Here is a 7,500-nt window from a genome sequence, read left to right as displayed (position 1 = left end):
CGAAAAAAACAAATCGGAGCAAGCACGTACACAGAGAATTTTAGCTCGCGCTGGGCACATCGATTCTTACAAATCCACCCAAATTTTTATTTTCTCTCTCTCAAAATTTCGTGTCATAGTTACGATACACACCGTAATAATATTTTTTGTACGTATAAGCGAAAACTCGATGTAATATCGAGAAATCACCCGTACCGAAAACTCTTCACTTTGGAAGAAGTTTCCATTTCAGAAACCGTTTTTACGAGTCATAGTTACATATTATTTCGTTTCAATATCTCTGCGCTGTACGTATAGTGAAGCATTTATTTAATATTTTACTTCATCGTACCGAAAAACTCTCCGCGAAGAAGAAGTTTTCTCGCGCATCGAGAAAATATTTAGGCGTTCGAGACGCACAAAACATTAAGGGGACGTAATATCATTTCTGAATTTCGGAATAAATATTCCGTTTCAAAATTTTTTAGCCTCTCGACTGAAGGCGTTGTAACGAACAAGTTCGTTCAACACCACTATCTAATTCATTTTTAAAATAAATTTTATAAAACCTTTTTTGGCCCGTTTTAGAACGGTCGGTTTTATTCTATCCCTTTTTAATTTTTAGTAGCCTGTGCCGCTTGAGTCAGTACAACGTACACACCAAAGTGCATACGAGTCACCAGCCTCATGTTAAAGGTTCGTCGCATATGTGCCATTTGGTCTTAGACGCCGACACGCGACAATGCAGTGTGGAGAAAATCCTGCATCGATACCGAGAACACGAACAGTCGAGGCAACACGAAGTTACGCACGAGGAGCGGTGGACTAGTTCTCAACCGAGGTCATAGAATAGCCACGCGCCCGACTCTGTTCCGTCTGGTACGATCGGACCGAACGTCTCCTTATAGGTACCGAACGGCCGGCCGGATGGTCGGCGACGCCGGCCGTTACGCACGGGCGCTTACGATGCTAACGCGCGATCCGAACGTGCCAATTCGAAAGTGCGGTAAAACTTAGCGCGAAAAAATCGATTTTTCAAAAAGTTGTCAAACACGCTAAAAAGTATACGGACGATGTTTTAACAATTATTTTACGAAATTTAATGACAAAATTAATCGAAAAAAAATTTTTTTTCCTTTTCTCGCCAAAATAAATACCAAACGAATTTCTAACGTAATAAACGAGTAACAAATAACAGTATACGTCCAAATAACATACAAGAATCGAGAAAATATTTATATTTTTTCAAAAAATTGAGCAAAAATCTCTCCGCATAGTCGGTTCGGTGCCGAGTCCGAACGTACCAAAGTCCCTCCGGCATAGTCGGTTCGGTGAATCGACGACTGACAACCTATATAAAAAACGATTAAAACCTATAGAATAACGTATCACTAGAACATTTATACCATTTTGGCACGTTCGGATTCATAATTAACGAAATTATCGAAAATTTTTCATTGCGCATAGTCGGTTCGGTGAAAAGGTGACTGACAACCTATATTAAAAATGATTAAAACGTATAGAATAACGCACTACTAGAACATTTATACCATTTTGGCACGTTCGGATTCATAATTAACGAAATTATCCAAAATTTTTCGTTCCGCATAGTCGGTTCGGTGAAACGATGACTGACAACCTATATAAAAAACGATTAAAACCAATAGAATAACGTATTACTAGAACATTTATACAATTTTGGCACGTTCGGATTCATAAATAACAAAATTATTGAAAATTTTTCGTTCCGCATAGTCGGTTCGGTGGACCGTCTGATGCGAGACAATGTCCCACCGGCATAGTCGGTTCGGTGAATCGACGACTGACAACCTATATAAAAAACGATTAAAACCTATAGAATAACGTATCACTAGAACATTTATACCATTTTGGCACGTTCGGATTCATAATTAACGAAATTATCGAAAATTTTTCATTGCGCATTGTCGGTTCGATGAAAAGGTGACTGACAACCTATATTAAAAATGATTAAAACGTATAGAATAACGCACTACTAGAACATTTATACCATTTTGGCACGTTCGGATTCATAATTAACGAAATTATCCAAAATTTTTCGTTCCGCATAGTCGGTTCGGTGAAACGATGACTGACAACCTATATAAAAAACGATTAAAACCAATAGAATAACGTATTACTAGAACATTTATACAATTTTGGCACGTTCGGATTCATAAATAACAAAATTATTGAAAATTTTTCATTGCGCATAGTCGGTTCGGTGAAAAGGTGACTGACAACCTATATTAAAAATGATTAAAACGTATAGAATAACGCACTACTAGAACATTTATACCATTTTGGCACGTTCGGATTCATAATTAACGAAATTATCCAAAATTTTTCGTTCCGCATAGTCGGTTCGGTGAAACGATGACTGACAACCTATATAAAAAACGATTAAAACCAATAGAATAACGTATTACTAGAACATTTATACAATTTTGGCACGTTCGGATTCATAAATAACAAAATTATTGAAAATTTTTCGTTCCGCATAGTCGGTTCGGTGGACCGTCTGATGCGAGACAATGTCCCACCGGCATAGTCGGTTCGGTGAATCGACGACTGACAACCTATATAAAAAACGATTAAAACCTATAGAATAACGTATCACTAGAACATTTATACCATTTTGGCACGTTCGGATTCATAATTAACGAAATTATCGAAAATTTTTCATTGCGCATTGTCGGTTCGATGAAAAGGTGACTGACAACCTATATTAAAAATGATTAAAACGTATAGAATAACGCACTACTAGAACATTTATACCATTTTGGCACGTTCCTATTCATGATTAACGAAATTATCGAAAATTTTTCATTGCGCATAGTCGGTTCGGTGAAACGGTGACTGACAACCTATATTAAAAATGATTATAACGTATAGAATAACGTATCACTAGAACATTTATACAATTTTGGCACGTTCGGATTCATAAATAACAAAATTATTGAAAATTTTTCGTTCCGCATAGTCGGTTCGGTAGGCCGTCCGACCGGGACCAAGTCCTTCCGGCATAGTCGGTTCGGTGAAACGATGACTGACAACCTATATTAAAAACGATTAAAACCTATAGAATAACGTATTACTGGAACATTTCTACCACCTCGGCACGCTCGGATTCATAAATAACAAAATTATTGAGAATTATTCGTTCCGCATAGTCGGTTCGGTGAAACGATGACTGACAACCTATATTAAAAACGATTAAAACCTATAGAATAACGTATTACTGGAACATTTATACAATTTTTGCACGTTCGGATTCATAAATAACAAAATTATTGAAAATTATTCGTTCCGCATAGTCGGTTCGGTGAAACGATGACTGACAACCTATATTAAAAACGATTAAAACCTATAGAATAACGTATTACTGGAACATTTATACAATTTTTGCACGTTCGGATTCATAAATAACAAAATTATTGAAAATTATTCGTTCCGCATAGTCGGTTCGGTGAAACGATGACTGACAACCTATATTAAAAACGATTAAAACCTATAGAATAACGTATTACTGGAACATTTATACAATTTTTGCACGTTCGGATTCATAAATAACAAAATTATTGAAAATTATTCGTTCCGCATAGTCGGTTCGGTGAAACGATGACTGACAACCTATATTAAAAACGATTAAAACCTATAGAATAACGTATTACTGGAACATTTATACAATTTTTGCACGTTCGGATTCATAAATAACAAAATTATTGAAAATTATTCGTTCCGCATAGTCGGTTCGGTGAAACGATGACTGACAACCTATATTAAAAACGATTAAAACCTATAGAATAACGTATTACTGGAACATTTATACAATTTTTGCACGTTCGGATTCATAAATAACAAAATTATTGAAAATTATTCGTTCCGCATAGTCGGTTCGGTGAAACGATGACTGACAACCTATATTAAAAACGATTAAAACCTATAGAATAACGTATTACTGGAACATTTATACAATTTTTGCACGTTCGGATTCATAAATAACAAAATTATTGAAAATTATTCGTTCCGCATAGTCGGTTCGGTGGGCCGTCCGAGCACGACCAAGTCCGTCCGGCATAGTCGGTTCGGTGAAACGATGACTGACAACCTATACTAAGAACGATTAAAACCAATAGAATAACGTATTACTAGAACGTTTATACAACTTTGGCACGTTCGGATTCATAAATAACAAAATTATTGAGAATTATTCGTTCCGCATAGTCGGTTCGGTGAAACGATGATTGACAACCTGTATAAAAATTGTTCATAACCGATAAAGTAACGTATTTCTAGCACCGATATACCGTTTCGGCACTTTCGGATACATAATTAACGAAATTATCGAAAATTTTTCATTCCGCATAGTCGGTTCGGTGAAACGATGACTGACAACCTATAATAAAAACGATTAAAACCTATCGAATATCGTATGACTAGAAGATTTATACCGCTTTGACACGTTCGGATTAATAAATAACAAAATTATTGAAAATTATTCGTTCCGCATAGTCGGTTCGGTGGGCCGTCCGAGCACGACCAAGTCCGTCCGGCATAGTCGGTTCGGTGAAACGATGACTGACAACCTATACTAAGAACGATTAAAACCAATAGAATAACGTATTACTAGAACGTTTATACAACTTTGGCACGTTCGGATTCATAAATAACAAAATTATTGAGAATTATTCGTTCCGCATAGTCGGTTCGGTGAAACGATGATTGACAACCTGTATAAAAATTGTTCATAACCGATAAAGTAACGTATTTCTAGCACCGATATACCGTTTCGGCACTTTCGGATACATAATTAACGAAATTATCGAAAATTTTTCATTCCGCATAGTCGGTTCGGTGAAACGATGACTGACAACCTATAATAAAAACGATTAAAACCTATCGAATATCGTATGACTAGAAGATTTATACCGCTTTGACACGTTCGGATTAATAAATAACAAAATTATTGAAAATTATTCGTTCCGCATAGTCGGTTCGGTGGGCCGTCCGAGCACGACCAAGTCCGTCCGGCATAGTCGGTTCGGTGAAACGATGACTGACAACCTATACTAAGAACGATTAAAACCAATAGAATAACGTATTACTAGAACGTTTATACAACTTTGGCACGTTCGGATTCATAAATAACAAAATTATTGAGAATTATTCGTTCCGCATAGTCGGTTCGGTGAAACGATGATTGACAACCTGTATAAAAATTGTTCATAACCGATAAAGTAACGTATTTCTAGCACCGATATACCGTTTCGGCACTTTCGGATACATAATTAACGAAATTATCGAAAATTTTTCATTCCGCATAGTCGGTTCGGTGAAACGATGACTGACAACCTATAATAAAAACGATTAAAACCTATCGAATATCGTATGACTAGAAGATTTATACCGCTTTGACACGTTCGGATTAATAAATAACAAAATTATTGAAAATTATTCGTTCCGCATAGTCGGTTCGGTGGGCCGTCCGAGCACGACCAAGTCCGTCCGGCATAGTCGGTTCGGTGAAACGATGACTGACAACCTATACTAAGAACGATTAAAACCAATAGAATAACGTATTACTAGAACGTTTATACAACTTTGGCACGTTCGGATTCATAAATAACAAAATTATTGAGAATTATTCGTTCCGCATAGTCGGTTCGGTGAAACGATGATTGACAACCTGTATAAAAATTGTTCATAACCGATAAAGTAACGTATTTCTAGCACCGATATACCGTTTCGGCACTTTCGGATACATAATTAACGAAATTATCGAAAATTTTTCATTCCGCATAGTCGGTTCGGTGAAACGATGACTGACAACCTATAATAAAAACGATTAAAACCTATCGAATATCGTATGACTAGAAGATTTATACCGCTTTGACACGTTCGGATTAATAAATAACAAAATTATTGAAAATTTTTCGTTCCGCATAGTCGGTTCGGTGGGCCGTCCGAGCACGACCAAGTCCTTCCGGCATAGTCGGTTCGGTGAAACGATGACTGACAACATATATAAAAAACGATCAAAACCTATAGAATAACGTATTGCTAGAACATTTATACCACTTTGGCACGTTCGGATTCATTATTAACGTAATTATCGAAATTTTTTCATTCCGCATTGTCGGTTCGGTGAAACGATGATTGACAACCTATATAAAAATTGCTCAAAACCAATAAAGTAACGTATATCTAGCACCGCTATACCGTTTCGGCACGTTCGGATTCATAAATGTCGAAATTAACGGAGAAACATCGTTCCGCATAGTCGGTTCGGTGAACCGATGACTGACAACGCATATAAAAAACACTTAGAATCGATGCCGTAGCCGATTTCTATTGCCGCTAGAACGTTTTGGTACGTCCGAATTCAATATCGTAGAAATCATCCACGAAACTCTGTTCCGCATAGTCGGTTCGGTGGACCGTCCGAGTGCGACCAAGTCCCTCCGGCATAGTCGGTTCGGTGGATCGGCTACTGACAACCTATTGAATTATTGCTTAGAATAGATAAAGTAACGTATTTCTAGTGTCCCTATACCGTTTTGGCACGTTCGGATGCACTATTGTAGATATTATCGATAAAACTCCGTTCCGCTTAGTCGGTTCGGTGAACCGATGACCGACAACGCATAGAAAAATCACTCAGTATCGATACTGTAACAGATTTCTATTACCGCCATAACGTTTTTGTACGTTCGAATTCAAAATGGTAGAAATTATCGACGAAACTCCGTTCCGCTTAGTCGGTTCGGTACGGAGCGCAACCGCGACGATGTCCCCCCGGCATAGTCGGTTCGGTGGATCGGCTACTGACAACCTATTGAATTAATGCTCAGAATCGATGCAGTAACGTATTTCTAGCATTCCTATACCGTTTTGGCACGTTCGGATCCACTATTGTACATATTATCGACAAAACTCCGTTCCGCTTAGTCGGTTCGGTGAACCGATGACCGACAACGCATAGAAAAATCACTCAGTATCGATACTGTAACGGATTTCTATTACCGCCATAACGTTTTTGTACGTTCGAATTCAAAATGGTAGAAATTATCGACGAAACTCCGTTCCGCTTAGTCGGTTCGGTACGGAGCGCAACCGCGACTATGTCCCCCCGGCATAGTCGGTTCAGTGGATCGGCTACTGACAACCTATTGAATTAATGCTCAGAATCGATGCAGTAACGTATTTCTAGCATTCCTATACCGTTTTGGCACGTTCGGATCCACTATTGTAGATATTATCGATAAAATTCCGTTCCGCTTAGTCGGTTCGGTGAACCGATGACTGACAACGCATAGAAGAAACACTTAGAATCGATACTGTAACGGATTTCTATTTCCCCCCATAACGTTTTTGTACGTTCGAATTCAAAATGGTAGAAATTATCGACGAAACTCCGTTCCGCTTAGTCGGTTCGGTACGGAGCGCAACCGCGACTATGTCCCCCCGGCATAGTCGGTTCGGTGGATCGGCTACTGACAA

The sequence above is a fragment of the Megachile rotundata genome, unplaced genomic scaffold (assembly GCF_050947335.1).
Source record: "Megachile rotundata isolate GNS110a unplaced genomic scaffold, iyMegRotu1 scaffold1308, whole genome shotgun sequence".
Classification (NCBI taxonomy): Eukaryota; Metazoa; Arthropoda; class Insecta; order Hymenoptera; family Megachilidae; genus Megachile; species Megachile rotundata.
The sequence above is the reverse complement of the archived record's forward strand: the minus strand, read 5'-3'. Positions refer to the sequence as shown.